Source organism: Leopardus geoffroyi, chromosome A2, assembly GCF_018350155.1.
Source record: "Leopardus geoffroyi isolate Oge1 chromosome A2, O.geoffroyi_Oge1_pat1.0, whole genome shotgun sequence".
Classification (NCBI taxonomy): domain Eukaryota; kingdom Metazoa; phylum Chordata; class Mammalia; order Carnivora; family Felidae; genus Leopardus; species Leopardus geoffroyi.
The window spans coordinates 56,574,515-56,592,163 of NC_059331.1; the positions used below are offsets into that span (position 1 = coordinate 56,574,515).

General features: G+C 50.5%; 1 protein-coding gene and 3 long non-coding RNA genes across 8 annotated transcripts in view; 1 reads left to right on the top strand and 3 right to left on the bottom strand.

Moving 5' to 3' along the window:
* The window catches only part of IQSEC1 (IQ motif and Sec7 domain ArfGEF 1), a 470,459-nt gene that overhangs the window by 252,939 nt on the left and 199,871 nt on the right, over positions 1-17,649 (top strand). The window lies entirely within an intron of this gene.
* Positions 3,792-3,971, bottom strand: LOC123606050. The gene is made up of 2 exons (XR_006716068.1): positions 3,877-3,971; positions 3,792-3,828 (listed from the first exon to the last, which is right to left on the bottom strand). It is a non-coding gene; the product is annotated as an uncharacterized LOC123606050 (long non-coding RNA).
* LOC123606046 lies at positions 4,904-5,971 on the bottom strand. The gene is made up of 2 exons (XR_006716064.1): positions 5,499-5,971; positions 4,904-5,128 (listed from the first exon to the last, which is right to left on the bottom strand). It is a non-coding gene; the product is annotated as an uncharacterized LOC123606046 (long non-coding RNA).
* Positions 6,593-10,671, bottom strand: LOC123606049. The gene is made up of 2 exons (XR_006716067.1): positions 10,222-10,671; positions 6,593-6,892 (listed from the first exon to the last, which is right to left on the bottom strand). It is a non-coding gene; the product is annotated as an uncharacterized LOC123606049 (long non-coding RNA).

A 17,649-nucleotide genomic window follows, 5' to 3' on the forward strand; every position in this document is an offset into this window, starting at 1 on the left:
CCAAACCTACTGGGTCAGAGCCTGAAGGAAATGGGGGGGAGCCGTGCGGGTATCCGGGAAGAGCACGCTAGTCAGGAGAGCTGCACATGCAAAGGCCCGGAGGTCAGGTTGGGTCTTATGGGTTGGAGGCAGGTGTGTCTGGAGTGCAGTGAGAGGCGCAAAGCTGGGAGTAGGGTGGGAGTAGGGAGCATCGTGTGGGATGGTGAGGCATTTGGGTTTCACCTGGAGTGTCATGGAAAGCGGCTGGAAGGCCCTGGGTAGGTCCAGGAAACCGTAGAGGAGGCCAGATGGCTTAGGCGCAGCCACTCCCGGGCCAACTATACCTTGGTCGTAACTGTGCTGACTGTAGATCCTAGCTGTAGAGCAGAACCCAGGTAACAGCAAACATGAGGGCCTGGTGACGGTCCCGAGGCCAGCCAGTCCATCTGTCTGCAGCCAGGCCTCTGCCTATAAATCCTGCAGCCTGTGCATCCTGCCCAGAATGCTGGGATGCCGGGATCAGTTAGTTTCTGCTGCCGAATTACCACCCCGAAATGTAGCGGCTTGCGCCAACTGTTGATTTAGCTGAGCAGCTAGCTGGTCGGGCAGGTCTTCTGGGCTCCCTCAAGCATGTGTGGTCAATGGCAGGGGTCGGCCGATTGCTGGCTGGCTGTTGGCCGGGGCGACTAGGGGCCGTGGTGAGTAGGCTACATGTGTCCCGTTCTTCCAGGAGGCCGTCTGGGCTTCTGCACATGGTGGTGCCAGGGTCCCGAGAGGGTGGGCACTCAAGGCCACGAGGCTCTTTGAGGCCTATGCCTGAAATTGGCACGGCATCATTTCCACCACATTCTGTCGGCCAGAGCAAGTCACGGAGCCAGCGCAGATTCCAAGCGGGGGGATCTAGACCCCACCCCTGATGGGAAGAGCTGCCCCATCATAGTGCAAAGGGTACGGAGACAGGGGGGTGGAGGAACAGAGCTGTTAAGGGGTCAACCGCAGTGTCCCGTGTTCTGGAGAGAGGAGCCAGGCAGGAGCCAGGGCCCCGGAACAGTCAGCCATGGCTGTGTCTCTGTCGCCCTGAAGAAACCAGACCCCCAACAATCCAGGACTAGGCAGAGGAAGCTGGGACCATCTGTTCCTTTGTCACCAAATGCCACCTAGCCAGTAGCGATAGACTCAACAGTCCCCATGGAGGTGTCTTTCTGTGGGATGCTTACACCCAAGGACTGCGGAGATCATATGGAACATCACACACCTTTGGCACCACCTCTTCCAGGAAGCCCTCCAGGCTTCTTCTGGGCTCTCCCAGGCTCACCCCCCACCCCCCCGTCACAGAAGACAGTGTACTTGTGTCCCTCATTGGTGCATGTGTGTGTCAGCCTCCTGAGTCAGAAAGGCCAAGGCCTGAGGCCGGGGCTGTGTCTCACTCACCCCGAATCCCTACCCCTAGCTGGGAGTGTGCACTGAGGATGAGGCTGGCAAGGTATGGGTGTACTGGGGACCTGCATTCAGTGCTGACTCACAGTTGATGTCTGCAAGGGAAGGGGAGGGTCACTGCACCTGGTAGCAGGCCCCAGATGAGCTCGGCCTCGAGCCGGGACGGGGGGTGCTGGGAACGGATGCTGGATGCAGGCGGCAGCCAGAGCTCAGAGGAGCAAGGGCAGAGACCACAGTCCTCTTGCAGACAGAAATGGGTCTCAAGCTCTGGGCGCCAGCACCAAGGCAGGAAGGCAGCCCACAGGAGAGCATGCAGAGAAGCCACTCTGGGTGTTCAAGGCCAGCACTGGACAGATGGAAAGGCAGGCAGGGCCTGCCAACCCCGAGGAAAAAAGAAACATCAGCCACGTGTGGCTATAGTCAGCTTTCGTTTACTGGAGTTTCCCTTGCCTGAGATCCACTGTACCCAAAATCAATATTATTAGCATTAAAAAAGAGAAACAAGCCAACTAGGATGTAGCACCCCCGAATGCACTGTGGTTTCGGTGCCATCACAGCGCAGGAGAAAAATCTTCATCACCTTCTCATGCATACCAGAGACAAGGGAGGGAAGAATGGCGGCGGGGGCGGGGGGGGGGGGTGGGGGGCGGTCTTCACGAGGCCTGCAGGAGTGCCTCCCTGGGCCTCATAGTGAGTTAAGCCAGCCAGGCCCGCGAGTGTGCCAGCTCGTCCTGCCCACCTGGCGTCAGCACCATTGCCCCGGGCTGGGCCGGGCCGTCTCCCTTGGGGAGAGAGCTTGAAGCTTTTGCAGTTTGTAGTGGTCTGTTGTATTTAGAAACCCGAGCATCCCAGAGTCATAAATTACCTTGAACTAGTTTGCTAACCCTGGCGACTCGGTACAGCGCCTTCTCAGAAGCGGCCAGTTATGTAACGGACTGAGTGAGGCATGGCCCGGTCCCCGCAGTGAGGCAGTGTGTGCCAGGCCTGGCGTGGATGGTAGCCACCCAGGACCACGGGGACAATGCGGGGAGGTGCCGCAGGTCTGTGTACGGCATTTCTGTGGAAACGCGCTCCAGAAGGGAGAAGGGTCTGTGAGTCCATGAAGTGGGATTCTCACTCCAGCACGTGGTCGTGACATCTGTACCACATGGAAGAGGCAGAGCGCACCGTGTAGTTCAGCATCTCCTGTTACATCCCTGCTAGAGGATCAGCTCCTGCTTGCACCTTTCCAGGGATGGGGGCTCCTCACTGCCTGAGACTTTTCACACTGACAGGAAGTTAGCTTCCCGCAAATTCCAGCTCCATCATCTGGGTACATGTTCTGAATCCATGCTTGCAACAGCCTGGACAGAGTGGGAGGCCGTTGCAAGGCTGCTGGCCAGCTAGGACGGCTCTCCCAGCCTTTCCTCCATTGCCACAGCCCTCTGGTCACCACAGGTGCTAAAGGGCCCATCTGGTTAGACATTCCGAGTGTTACCCCTGCACTGCAAGTTCATTGGCCACGGCAATGTTGACATCAAGAGAAACACGTGTCATTTTCTTATCTCTAAAAAGAGCTCCAACCCCCTCCCCGTTTTTGTATTCAGAAAGCAGAGGGGTGACCCACACTTTCTGGAGTCATGGGGAGGAGATTCAGGTGTGAAGGGAGCATCTGCTTGTAATGTGGGATCCAGTTCCAGGATCCCCTGGCGTTCCTTGAAATTTGCTGGAGAAACAGAACCCATTTGATGTTCAAAACCAGGCTTCCAACAGAATGGGACAGCTGAAACACCCCAAAAATGGGCAAACCATATGAAACAGGTTTTGAAGGCCGAAGCCTTTCTGGCAGTCTGAGCCTCCTGGAGCAGCAGGGAACGGGTTTTGCCGGGAGACGCCCGTTTGCGATGGCGCGCGCGCTACTTTTCCCCCGGGCGAGACTGGTGCAAACTCAGATGTATTCATTTTCCACAAACGAAACGACTCGGTTTTGACCATGTTGCAGACCTAGGACTTGGCTCCCTTGTTCCCGGGGGGTGTGTGTCTGGTTTTCACTCCATTCCGAAGGAGCCTGTGGAGGCTCCCAACTTTGAACCTTCTAATGATAATGATTTACTGGTTTCAGGGGGTTCGGGGTGGGGGGCGGGGGGAGGTGGGACAAGAAGAGTGATGCAGAGTTTGGAGTCTGAAGGAATGATTAGCTGCGTGGAGGGCCCGGGGCCAGTGCTGATGCTGTAGTTAAGGCACAAGGACTTTCCGCAGCACCAAAGCACCACCTTTTGCTTCTCATCAACCGCTTGAAACGAACTCAGTCATGTTCACTGATAGGAATCAGTACCACGTAATGAGTGTCCGCCATGGGTTGGGGCCTCACCGCACCTGTACAACCAACCCCACCCGTTCAAGAGGGTTATGGTGCGCCCCAGTGTTTGAGCTCTGGGAGGCTGGGGTAGAGAAACGCTGAACAGCTTCCCTAGATAACACGGCTTTCCAATGCAGATCTGAGACTTCCCACCCAAAGCCTTTCCAGGTCCTGTCCTTGGTGCCTGTGGAAGGTACAGATTTCCAGGCCCTGTCCTTGACGTGTCTGACTCGGTAGGGTCGGGGGGCGGGGCCCGAGACTCTGAATTTTGCCCCCTTCCCGCGTGAAACCAGCAGGCAGCCTGGACACCCAGCCTCTGTCCAAGCAGGCCAGCATCCAGTATTCGGCTGTGCCCAGCTCACCAGTGTGAGCTCAGAAACACCGAACCAAGCAGTTCCCGTAGATCCCCCCACCCCCCACCCCTGGCAGAAGAATCCTAAAACCCTGACTGGCATTTACCAAAGGTCCCAGCAAGCTTCTCGGGACCCTGAGCAGCCAGCCAGTGAAACCTGAGGACTGCTTGTTTGGGGAGTGTGGGGGCTGCTTCTGGAGAAGGTGGGCTTGGTTACAAGTGTTGTCTTAATTGGAACGAGGACGTGGAAGGGAAAGCAATGAGTCCAAATTAATCCGTTTTCCTGTGAACATCTCCCACCACCCCATGCCAAGGCGAGGCAGTCTTTGTAATTCACTGACTGGGCCTTTTCTCCCCCCAAACCCAAAATGGGAGCGTGCGATTTCTTTTGTGTGCGAGGTGGTATGAAAATTGCCAAAGTTGGCAGATGAGGCTGGCACGTTGGTGGAGCTGGGTAAACAGGGCCGAGCTGTCTGTCACCTCCAGGTCGGAATGGGGAGCTGGCTCCAAAGCAGGGACAGGGGCTGGGGCCACGGAGGTGCTGTGCCGAGGGCTGAGCAGGTGGCCTTGGGAGGAGAGCAGAAACTTCTTAGCACTGTGGATGGGAGTAGAGGCCCTACAGTTCTGAAATCAAACCCTTCTCCTCGTCCTACCCTGTGTCACCACGGACCAGACACTTAACTCTCCAAGCGTCAGAGTCCACGTGGGTTCAGCGGTCTTTACTGAGTGCCTGCCGTATGTAGTGGACCCAAGTTCATCTGCCTGATGCGCATAAAGACCATCACTGAGACATGGAGTATAAAGCAAAGCAAGAGTTTATTCCAGAGGCAGGAGGGCGAGCCTCACATCCACCTCCCTACAGGAGGAGAGTCAGGGGTACTCAGTGGCGAAGGAAAAAGGTCAGGGTACAAAGTTGCGGCTGCTAACCCTTTGGTTACCCTTTTCAGTCCCCAGCGTCTTTTGATCCGTCCTCATTCTTGTGGGTATTGGGACCACGACCCGGCCGCGGCCGTTACTTCCTGCTGAGGTGGGGTGAAGACTGGGGTTAGACAAGTGGAAACTTGGGGGTGGAAAGGAACGTTCTGCATTACCGGGATTTTTGTACTTTGGTCAATAGTTCCTGTACCATGTTGTGTCTAGGGTTTTAGGGGTACTAGACAACAACAGGTAGCATGTTGTCCTTGTGGCTTGATTCCCTTGGACCAGTTCCCCCGCGTCGGAGGTTCAGGTCCGGCAGAGGCTCACTGGTCTGAGCCGGGTCCCTTTCGACCTCCTCCCTGCTGACAGGGTGTAGGGAACCTGTGGATTCTTGTCATTCAAGTGTGAATCCACGGCTCAATTCCCTGTAGTCTCGGGGGAGTGGGGGGTCAACGGCACCTCGCAGGGTCTGACCTGTCCAGTGAGGCTGGAGCTGGTCCTCTGGGCTCCCGCTCTTCAGGTCTTTAGTGACATCTTTAGTGACACCTTTGGATGTCACCAAGGGATTCAGGCAGCGTGAAGACACGTCTGTGAGGTACATCAGCCTGCCGGAAGCAAACTCAGGCCCTGGATGTACCTGATAGTATCCAAATCGCTGGTGGCAGCCCCGCTAGCAACTCCTAGGTCACGAAAAGAACATAGAAAGTCTTCCATATAACCTTCCACAGGGGCTTAAACCAAGCCCTCTTCTAGGGACCACTCTTTCCCAAAGCAGGGCAGATGGCACGGGTTGTTCCCAAGTGAAGTGGGTTTCTTGGCAGAGCGTTGCCAAAGTTCATTTTTTTCCCTTTTTCCACTCTCTCGGTGTCTCCAGGAAGCGTGTGATTTCCACTGAATGCCCAAGGCCTTGGACGCTGTGGTTGTCACTCCATTGTCACTCTGAATTATTAGCGGCAGTCCAAACCTAGAAATGATCTCGCTTAAAAGCATTTTGACAACTCCCGAGGCCTTCTCTGAACAGCAGGGAGGAACCGCAACCCCGTTGATAAAGGTGTCTGCAGATACAAGCAAACCCCGAGAATTTCCCATTGTTCTTTGCTTTCCGGGAAAGCCTGCGTGCCGGTCTTCCCCAGGTCTGGGGCGTCTCAGTTGTATACCCTTGAGAACTTGTGAGCACCCAGTCTTAGGATTGTTTTTAGCACAAGCGTTGCCTTTTGTCGCATTTCGCTGAAATCGGAGCCCGCAGTATACTTCTGGATCCACTGGAGAGTGGCATCTTTCCCATAACAGGTGCTTCGAGGAATGTGGCTAATTATTTCTTTCATCAGATGCTCTAGGGTAAGGATTCATTCTATTTCCAGCCGGTGTCAATGCCAGCACGGTGTCCAAACCCCCACTCCTTACTTAACTCCCCTTTGGTCCTCCAAGGGACGTTGGGGTTGATATGTAGTTAAGTCTATCTTTGGCACGAAAGCTCTTCCAGAGGGTCTTGGAGTCTTTGATGGGCTGCCAGCATGGTTCCCTTGGGCAGTCGGTCCACTTTGTGGCGTCTTCCGCAGCGGACGATAGCTGATGGGTCACCACTGCACCCAGCTCTTCCTTGTCTTTGACCCGTGACACTGTCCCCATCCGTGAACACGTCCACGTCTGGATGCTCCGATGGCAGCTTGTCCAGTCGGGATGGCTGCGATCAGCTTGTTCAGCTATCTGTGTGTCTCTGGTGATCTTTCTGAGTGGCCCTTAGATCACCGGGCCACTTTTCTCTCACGTGTACCTCGGGTGGTCTGGCTTCGGTTTGCGGGGCTTCAGGGAAAAGCGGTTTTCGTTCTCAGTGCTTCCAGTCAACACAGTGGGAGGAAACTGGAAACCTTAGTTTGGAGAGTCAGGGTCAGATATTCAAGGAAACCAGAAGAATTCAGGACCCAGCCCAGGTGTATAGACAACCAACGAACCCTCAAAGACGGTTCATCGGAACTATGATCTTACATTTTCACAGGTGTGTTACTGGAACAATCTCTCTCTCTGAAACCACCCTCATCTCCACCAAAGACAGCCAGATTAGGACACATTTGTTTGTAAACTTGTCCAGTTGAAGCTGGGCCTTTTTACACAAGCACCATCACAACGGTGATTGGTCATATAGGCGTTTGGTTTTTTCAATCTGCTTCGCTGGAACTTTTCGTAAGGAACGTCAGATTGAACTTTTAACAGCCTTGTCAGGCTAAAGAAGCCAAGCCAAATACTGGCCATCAGCCTTTGCCTGCCATACCTATAGGTGTGGGTGGCTCCCTCTCTTCTCGAGATCCCCCAAATACCCTGAGGTTCCTGCACCTGCCAGGAAGTGACGACCTTCCTTATTCACCTGGTAGGGCTGCTGGAAACTTTGTAAGCAAGGTACGAGGCAAGTTTTCCAAGGGGCTTCATTGGCTCGGCAAAGTCAACCTTAATTAGCTCCTTAAAGCTCTCTGATTGTAGCTGAGTCTAGGCATATCTCCCTCAACTATGACATTCCAGTCAAAGCCTTGGCAACATGACCAATGTTTCCAGTGGCGTCCTGTTGCAAGGAGAACGGATTCGTATCGAACTTCTGCAAATAAATACACTGCCGTGAAAATACGAGAATACTCCCTGAGAGTTTCGAATTCTGGCGGTACCAGGTAGGGAGAAAGGGATAAATGTTTCCTATCTGTTTATGAAGAAACTATTTACCAAACGTCTGCCAGATGTCATGGGCAGACTTAAATTTAGAAGAGCAAACATTAGAGGACCAGCAATGTTTACACAAGTGTCTGTTTGAAAGCAGTTTCCCGTTAGTCCTGGGAATTCTTACTAAGCTTATTTTATGATCCTGAAGGGATCAGAGAGCTGTATTTGTCAATGCAGTGCAGCTGGCAAGGAGATTGTGTGACACACGATACTTCAGTAGTTAGTATTACAAGCGATGACGCTATACCAGGACATATCAAAACCTTGGGAATCTTATAAAATCTCTAGGACACTTAGAGCAATCACCCATACAACAAAGCCTAAGAAGGTTCCTCATCACTTATTGGATGATGCCTCCCATGTCATTTGACACACCAGGGAATAAGCCTAATTCGTCAAAAAGACTTCCATTCACAAGCTGGGTTTTTGGAAGTTGGTGAAATACCAGAAGGTTTCAAAACACGTGCCTAAATAGGATTACAGATCATTACAAAACAGGATACTTATTTAGCCAGGATGGCAAGAAGAGATTCTCAAGGGAAATGCAGACAGCAAGGTAAATGGAGCTGTGAGCAAACCTTAGCTCTCTTAACACTGAGCAGATTCAACTTTCTTAAGGAAGCAAAGACCTAACAAAGACAAGACATAGAAACTTTGTTTTTCTAGGCAGATTAAAGATAAAGAAAAACCTCTGTTGATAATTTAGACCCATCATCTAAGAAGCCTCTGTCACATGAACAGCGAGAAAACCCAAATTCCAGTCTTATACCGCTGTCCTTTGGATATTAAAACTCATTTGTTGCGACAAGATGAATTTTTAACAAGATATGCAGTCCCTTCTTTCTTCCTCCGTGTCACCTCCCACGTTGATACATACTTATTTGGACAAGGACATCCAGGGCACTGCATGGGTCTGAGTTCTTGTGGCGGGTGTTGGGATGTGCTGACCAGAATCTCCGGCAGGAACCCAGGTCTCCCAGCCATAGCAATGCTGCCTACAGCGTTCGACGCTCAGACGTCATCAGGGATCGCCGTGACTGTAGGCAGCGGCCTTGCCAAGGGCATTGCCCGCTGCCCAGGTGGTCACATCCAAAGACGCTTACAAAGAGCCAGCCCCTTTCACCTAAGTTTGGATGCTTCCGAAGGGCAGTCCAACTTTCGGGACTGCTCAGAGAGTCGGCTAAGGCTTCCGTTGAAGTGTCACTGCTCAACTTCTGCCTGACATCGTTCTCTGCCTCCCCCTTCTCTTCCCCGGGGGTCGATCGCTGCCCTCATAAACTTGTTTCTTACATGCGAAACTCCAGAATCTCGGTCCCGACCATGCATAGCATTTCTTTCGAAAGATTCCCTTCTCGCAAACCTTCTGCAATTTTCCCTTTCGCATTCCTTCAGATTTTGTCCTACGTTTTCCCCTCTTTGTTTTTTTTTTAATTTTGTTTGAGAGAGAGAGAGCACAAGCGGGGGGGGGGGGGGGGAAAGACACAGAGAGACACACAGAGAGAGAATCTCAAGCAGGCTCCACTTGGAGCCTGACACGGGGCTCAATCCCACAACTCTGGGATTATGACTTGCGCAGAGGTCAGGAGTGGGATGCTCAACAGACTGAGCCACCCAGGTACCCCAAGTTTTCCCTCTTTGAATAACCAGTCTCACTTTCACTAAATACAGAATTTTTTCCCTTATTTTTTCAAGTAGCCTTAATTACATTTGTTAAAATTATTTACATCTGTCTGTGTGTCCTTCGCTTGCCCATAAAGCTTCAGAAGCCTTTGGACAGGGCTCTAACGTCTTTTTCTTTTCCATCACATTTTGTGACAGTCACAATGCCAACAGCTGGTTTGACTTACAGTAAACACAAGCAGAGTGAAGCTATCATCTTTAATGTTGGCAATTCTAAAGACTTATGTCCATTTTAACTAAACAAACGACGTTACGTTAGCTTTCGTACCAAATATTTTCCAAGATCACTTGAACTTGAAAGACACCTGGGGTTAGTTTCTATCTTTCTGAGTTTTAGAACGCCCAGTTCCTTTTTTCTTTTAAATTTTTTAATGTTTATTTACTTTTGAGAGAGAGAGAGAGACAGAGAGAGACAGAGCATGAATGGGGGAGGATTAGAGAGAGAGGGAGACACAGAATCTCAAGCAGGCTCCAGGCTCTGAGCCCTCAGCACAGAGCCCTACGTGGGGCTCGAACCCACAGACCACAAGATCATGACCTGAGCTGAAGTCAGACACTTAACCGACCGAGTTACCCAGGCGCCCCTAGAACACCCAGTTCTTACAAGCACTTGCCTTCAAACCAGCTAAGTAGAGCACTTTCAGAAATTAATTTTCACAACCACCACCCGGAGGTAGAGAAACTATCTCACATTTACAACATACATAGACACACGTACCATTCCACAAACAGGGTGCAAGCAAAACCTTAAAGGCCCAGTTTCCTAATATCTCCCTTTTACAAAACACAGCTAAGTGTGAGATGGTCTTACCATTTATGGATCCCTTCATCGGTCGTCTTTCTCAGGAGTCTGATGAATATTGTGGTGGAGCAGAGTTGCCAAAAACAAACGATGGCCTCGTTTGGGAGACTCCAGCCCATAGGGCTGGATGTGCAGATAGATTGTCCTTTCCCAGTGTCCGATGAGGACATGGCTTTTTGTATTCAAAGATGCCCAAAGCAGTCAAAGCAGCTGACAGACCAATTGAAGCCCAGGTTACCTCCGTGAATTCTCCCCTCCCCACCCCACCCCCTGCCCCGCTTCAGCTGTGTCCAGTCTGCGGTGTGGCCCATCCGTTGTGGACGGAGGCTCTCAGAAGAGGTCCGTAGATGTTCGGCCTGATTCTGGAGACACTACTGGTCCTCTCTTTCCACAGACAAGAGAAAGGTCTCTTTTGTCACTGAGAAAATAACTCATCTGGCTGGATATTTTAGAAAACTCCTCTGGTGACTTGAAGGTGGCCCAGAGATATTTAGGGTGCATCAAAGCAATGCCGCCTGATAGAATTAGTTAGGAAGTGTTCTTTCTCCTGAATTTTTTGGAAGAGTTTGAGAAGATTGGTGTCAATTCTTCCAATGTTTGGTAGAATTCACCAGTGAGGCTGTCAGACCCGGGGCTTTTTTATGTCAAGTGGTCTCGATTACAGCCTCAATCTCCTCCCTAGTTATGTACGAATCTCTTCCGATTTTCTCTTTCTTTGTGATTTAGTCTTGGTAGGTTTTCTAGGTCTAGAAATTTGTCCATTGTATCTGGATTCTCCAATTAGCTGGAATACACTTGTTGGTAGCACTCTAACCCTTTCTACGTCTGTAAGGAGTCAGTGGCAATGCAGTCATTGAGTCTTCTCTGCCTCCACCGGCAATCCGGCTAGCAGTTTGGTGTTTTCAAAGGACCAGCTCTTGGGTCCATTGATTTTCTCTTTCGTTTTTCTAGCCTCTGTTTCATTTATCTCCTCTCTAATCTTTATTATTTCCTTCCCTTTGCTACCTTTGGCTTTTTCTAGTTTCTTAAGTTGCACGTCTATGGTGTTGATTTAAGATCTGTCTTGATGTTTACTGTGAGCGTTTACAGCTATAAATTTCCCCCTCGCCACTGCTTTGTTGTTTTCCAGGAGTTTTGACGCATTGTGTTTCATTTCCCTTCACCTCTACGTATTTTCGCATTCCACTGTGATTTCTTCTTCGACACATTGGTTCTTTGAGAGTGTGTTTTCAGTTTTCACAGCTTTTTAAATTTTCCACTCTTCCTTCTGTTACCGATTTCTGACTTCATCTTCTTGTGGTTGGAAAAGATACTTTGTATGATATCTATCTTGTAAAATCTACTGAGACTTAACTCGCGACCTAACGCAAAGACTGTCTCAGAGAAGGTCCCGCGTGCCGTTATTGTTGGGTGGGTTCCCGTGCCCGTCTGTTAGATCTGGCTGGGCTATCGTGTTCTTCAAATCTTCTGTGTCCTTACTTACCTTCTGTCTGGTTGTTCTGTCCATTATTGACAATGGGATATTGAAGGCTCCAGCGATTATTATAGAACTATTTTTCCCTTCAGTTCTGTCGATAATGGCCTCTCATTATGTGTGTAAATGTTTATCATTTTTTCTTCTTGCTGTACTGAACCTCTTAATTCATATAAAATGTCCTTCTTTGTCTCTTGTAACATTTTCTGATTTAACGTCTGTTTTGTCTGGTATTATTACAGCCACTCCACCCTTCCTTTTGGTTACTATTTGCATGGATTATCTTTTTCCTTCCTTTCATGTTCAACTTTTTTGTGTCTTTGGATCTGAGTCCCTTCTAGGTAACGGATAGTTGGACCTATGTTTTTATCCATTTCACTAATCTGTTTAATCTGCTTACATTTAAAGTCATTACTGATAAGGAAGGAATTCCTTCTGTGGTTTGCTCTTTGTTTTCTATATGCCTTAATTGCTTTCTGTCTCAAATTTTCTGCATGACTATCTTCTTTTGCATTTAGTTGATTTTTTTTTGTAGTGAAACATTTTAATTCCCTTCTCATTTCCTTTTGTGTATGTTCTGTGGCGTGTGTGTGTGTGTGTGTGTGTGTGTGTGTGTGGTTGTGTGTGGTTACCATGGGATTGCTTTTAACATCCTAAAGTTACAACATTGTAGTGTCAATTTATACCAGCTTAACCTCAATAACACATGAAAACTCAGCTACTTTACAGCCCTGACCCCGCCTTCTGTCAGTTGTTAATGTCACAAAATTACATCTTTATGCATCTTGTGTCCAAAAGCATAGATGAATAATTAGGTTTTTAAATATATCAGTCTCTTAACATAGAGACCAAAAAGTAGAGCTACAGACCAAAGTCATAACAGTACTAGCGTTCATAATTGTCTGTCTGTTTACTTTTACCGGAGATTATTTCTTCAGAAGACTTCGAGTTACTTGTTCAGTGCCCTTTCATTTCAACCTGAAGGACCCCCTTCACTGCAGGGCCGGTCTAGTCATCGGGGCAAGGCTTTCAGCTCTGGTTGATCTGGGAATGTCTTCATTTCTTCCTCATTTTTGAAGGACAGTTTTCCCAAATGTAGGATTCTTGGTTGACAGCTTTTTTCCTTCAATGCTTTAAACACATCAACCCATGCCTTCTAGCCTCCAAGGTTTCTGATGAGAAATCTCCTCCCAACCTTATCAGTGAAAATATGATGAAAAGCAGCCTTCCTCTGAGCTTTAGAGATGTTAATAATGAGCCTTATCGTGTTTTACACAACACAACATTTCCTTATATGTTGTAGCACCATTTTGAGACCAGGAACTGGGTATTTTAAGTGTAGACATTACGAGCCAAGTGTAGACTATACAAGCCAAAATTACAGTTTTCTAAACTTGAAGTGAAAAGGCCACTGAACCATCTTATAGATTTTGATTTCTAACAAAGTAAATATCAATCTTGAAAAGCCCACACAAACAAACAAAAAGCCCATTGGGGGGTCTTTTTTTTTATTGAGTAAAGGGGTTTTGGGAATAAAAAGTGAGGAAACCACTGTGGTCTCAGACATCCCCAGCCATGATTGCATAATTGGCCCACTTCTTGCTCTGCCCTCACAAAGCCCCATTGTGAAGTCATGGCAAGACCTGTCTATATAAGACCCTGGCTCGGCTGGCTGTTTGGTCTTTACAGCCCAGGAAGCTTTGGTGACCTGTCGGCCTTTGACCCTAGCTAGTTTGATTTCGACTTCTCTTTTTTTCATTTTGTTTATTTATTTTTTTATTTTCACTTTTCTTTTTTCTCTACTCCTTTTCTCTCCCAATTTTTTTTTTTTGCCTTTTTCTGTTTTTACTTTTTTCTTTTTTTCTCCTTTTTTAGTTTTTCTTTTTCTCAATTTTTCTTCGTTTCCTCCCTTCATTTTCTTTGTGTGTGTGTGTGTGTGTGTGTGTGTGTGTGTGAGTGTGTGCACGTGTGTGTTTTTCATTTGTTTTTTTTGTGTTAGCGTTTTAGTACAGTTAGTATAGTTCATATTGTTAGTATAGTTCATATTGTTAGTATAGTTCATATTGTTAGTTTAGTTCATAAGCATAGTATTGTTAGTATTGGCAAATTTTGTAGGTTGGTATTGTTGGTTAGCATAGTCCGTGTAGTTAGCATTATTTAGCGTTAGTATAGTTAGTAGGTCACCATGCTTCAGGGGCGTAAGGCCATTACCGCTGGGGAGGAGGACATCTGTATTTACGAGCTCCCCGAGACCACCAGTGACGGCAGCGTCCCCACGATGAAGCTGGCCCCGCACATCCTAACCGGGAAGCAGTCTGATGTGAAGTTCATCAGGAAAACCCAGAAGGACCCCGCTGGCCTCCAGGGACTTTGTCGTGAAGCCCAGAATATGAAGACCTCAAGTCACCCAAGTATTGTCAAGTCACTCGAGGTGATCAACACCAAGGAAACGTTAGTCCTCCTTTCAAAATATGTACGCAGAGACAACCTGTGTGAGGATTTTCCGCACCGTGGCCAAGTGACGGAGGAGGTTCCAGACAAATTCTGCCAGCTGTTATCGGTTGTGGAGTACTGCCACCAACAAGGTATGATCGGCGGGTATCAGAAGCTGGAGACACTGCTTTTTGGGAAGAAGCTGAAGGTAAAACACACGGGGGTTGGACTGAGCATCCAGTTTGCTGGCTACAAACTCCACACTTTCTGGGACAGCCCCCCTTATTCTGCCCCGCGACTCTTCCTGCAGCAAAGGGAGGACACCCCTTCCGCAAACGCTTGGAGCCTGGGGGTGGTTTGGTACTGCTTGGCCACCGGGTTTGAGCCGTTTGAGGGGGAAGTCTTCTGGGAAGCGGAACGAAATCTCGACAACAGGGAACAGAGTGCTTTGATTTTCATGTCCCTGGAGAGTGAAAACATGTGGTACACGTTGACCACTATCCAGCCCACGATCTGCACACCAACCGCAGTCCGCTGCTGGAGCTCCATCGCGACCTGTTCCAGCACAGGCCTGTCCTCAGAGCGGAGTAGTCTGACCTCCGAAGGGACCAGCATAGGGACCACGATTAGCGGGCCCAGATGCAACTCACCAGCCACAAACTCCGACACCAGCAGTGAATACAGGCAGCCAGGGAGGATGTCCCTAGAGCCAAAAAATCAGGTTCTCAAACCTCTGGATAAATTCAAAACTTTGTTCAAAAAGAACAACAAAGTAGAACCCAAAGAAAATGCAAATAAATGAGAGCCATAAGAGAGCCACATGTCCGTGCCTTTATTTTATTTTGTTTTTTAACTTTAAAGGGACTTAAATGTTTGTTTTGAAACAGAAGGGACAGTGCGAGTGGGGGAGGGACAGAGAGAGAATCCCAAGTCTACTCTGTGCTATCAGCTCGGCTCACAAAACAGATGGTGACCTGAGCAAGACCAAGAGTGGGACGCTTGAGCCACTGAGGCCCACCCAGGAGCCCCGTCCCTCGTTTTAAGTGCAGGGAACGATGCTGAGCTCCAGGAGGCCCGGGGACATGGCACAGGAGATTGGCCAGGGCGACGGGTGGGACCAGATCCAGAACAGCTTCACAGGCTGGAGGAGTGTCGGTGGGATGGTGACCTGCTGGATTTGGAGTTGTAGGAAGCACAAGGTGGAGGTGGTGAAGTTTTGGAGTGATGGGGGGTTCGTGGGTCTGGAGCCGATGGCCAAGGAAGAATTCGTGAAGAAGTCTTTGGTGCAAAAAGGTGATTTTATTAAAGCACGGGGACAGGTCCCATGGGCAGGGAGAGCTGCACTGGCGTCATGACGGGTAGCTCGTTATATACCCTCGGGTTGGGAGGGGGTTAGGGAGAGAGCCAGAATTCCTTGGAGACCCCATTGGTCACAATGGGGTATGGGCAGCGGGAGTCCGGGGGGTGGGTCACAATGGCGTACGGGCAACGGGAGCCTGGGGGGTGGGTCACAATGGGGTGTGGGCAGCGGGAGCCCCGGGGTGGGTCACAATGGGGTATGGGCAGCAGCGGGAGCCCGGGGGGTGGGTCACAATGGCGTGTGGGCAGTGGGAGCCCCGGGTCCCCTTCCAGGGACTGCCCACCTGGTGGGGAAGGAATGAGCTGGGTGGAAACACTCTGGATATCACCCTCTCTTTCCTGTGCACCCACTGGGGACCAGACCTCAGCCGGTGGATGTCCCAGCTCTCCCTACCCCACCCTCCCCCCTCCTGTCCCCCTCCTCCCTTCTGCCCTGGCTCCGGACTCACCTGCTCTCACTGGCCACAGGTGCAGGGTCCATCATGGCCCCCTTCCCTTCATGTCTCACTTTGGCCACCTCCAGAAGCTGACTTGGGTGACCACGCATAGCAGGCTCTTTTTGCCCAGATGTTGGCTCAACAGTAATCCACTTGTCTCACTGGAAAGTCTTAAGACACCACATAAAACCAAATCATGGCTCTGTGCCCTCTGTATACATGACAGAGAACCCCAATATAACAGACTGGTGAGGAAGGAGGTGGGGTGAGATCAGAGGGTCCCTAGTAATGGCCCCCGAGTTGTAACTACTGAGAGGCTTGTCACCTCTGGGTCCCCCAGGAGATTCACTCCTCTCTCCCCTTCATCCCCGACCAGAAACACTCCAGATTTGTGCCAGCAGACTGGTTGACTGTACTGTGTTTTAAAGGACAAGGAGTGCATAATTCACTCATTTCTTCACTCAACAAACACGTTTACATGATGGTATATATGGTGGAGGTTCCATGGGGCACAGGACCCAGGTCCTGCCCTTCAGAGCTGAGGCCACCGCGAATAGGTAAGGGAGCGTGGAGTGCAGTTCCAGAGTCAGGTTCGGATCACAGCTCTACCGCTGAGTCGCCGTGTGACCTTGGGGAAGTCACTTAACCTCTCGGGGCCTCAGTCTTCCCACCTATAAAATGCATACACTAGTGATGCCTGCCTCGAGGACAGCTGTGAAATTGAAATAAGGTCATTTAGAGAAGCTCTGGGAACGCTGCCCAGGGCAAAGTGCGGCAAGTATTTCCTGCTCATTTAGCGGCCATTACTGAGCACCTACTATGTGCCAGGCACCAGGGATGCAGCAGTGATGGAGACACTGATGGGGTGCTAGGCCCCGGAGGGGTAGACAGGTGAGCAGTGCGGAATACCCAGGAGACCCCAGGTGTGGGAAAGCAGAGGCTCCTGGGGATCACACTCCCTCCGCCTTTCCTGCCCTGAACCTACAGCTGCTGGCCCCTCCTGCTCACCTGCCAGCCAGACCCCATTGTGCTGCGGCATCTGGGGAGCGCTTTGCCAATTGCCTGCCTCAAAGGTGCACTTGTCCTAGCTCTTGCCAGCTGGGGGACCTCAGGACACTGCCTTGGCCTCTCATCACCTGCTTTCTTTCTGTGAGGGAGGACCCAGCCCCTTCCACGGGGGTTCAGCGAGGAGCAGGGGACAGAGTGGGTGGCATCCAGCCAGCAGGGTCAGCTCCTGCGGTGACCGGGAAGCAGCTGGTCAGCTTTAAACACACCTGCAGCTCCCCTGTGGCTCGCGGAGCCTCGTGGTCTGTGGTCTGCAGAGGCGGCCCAGGGCGGGTGATCTATCTGTGCCCCAGGTGTGGTGGAGGGGGGTTAATTAAAAAGGTGGCTGGGAGATGAATTTCTGGAAACACAAATTGGACACCAGTGGAAGCTACTGATCTGCCTAATGGGAAGCCGATGGTTTCTGAGCGTGCAGACAGCTCTGGCTCAGGCGGGTGGCAGGAATCGATGTGGCCCCTTCCCCGAGCTGATCGGCCCCAGGTGCACTGGGAACATGGGTCGGGGAGGGGCCGAGGAGGTGCCCACAGCCTCCCAGTGGGGCCCTGGGGTACTGATTCTGGCTCAGAGCTGGGGAGCCCGCTGCGTTTCTGCTTGGGGTCCTCATCAGAGGAGCTCCTATCCTGCCTCAGTTTCCTCATCTGGAAACTCCTGACCCCTGGTATTTTTGTC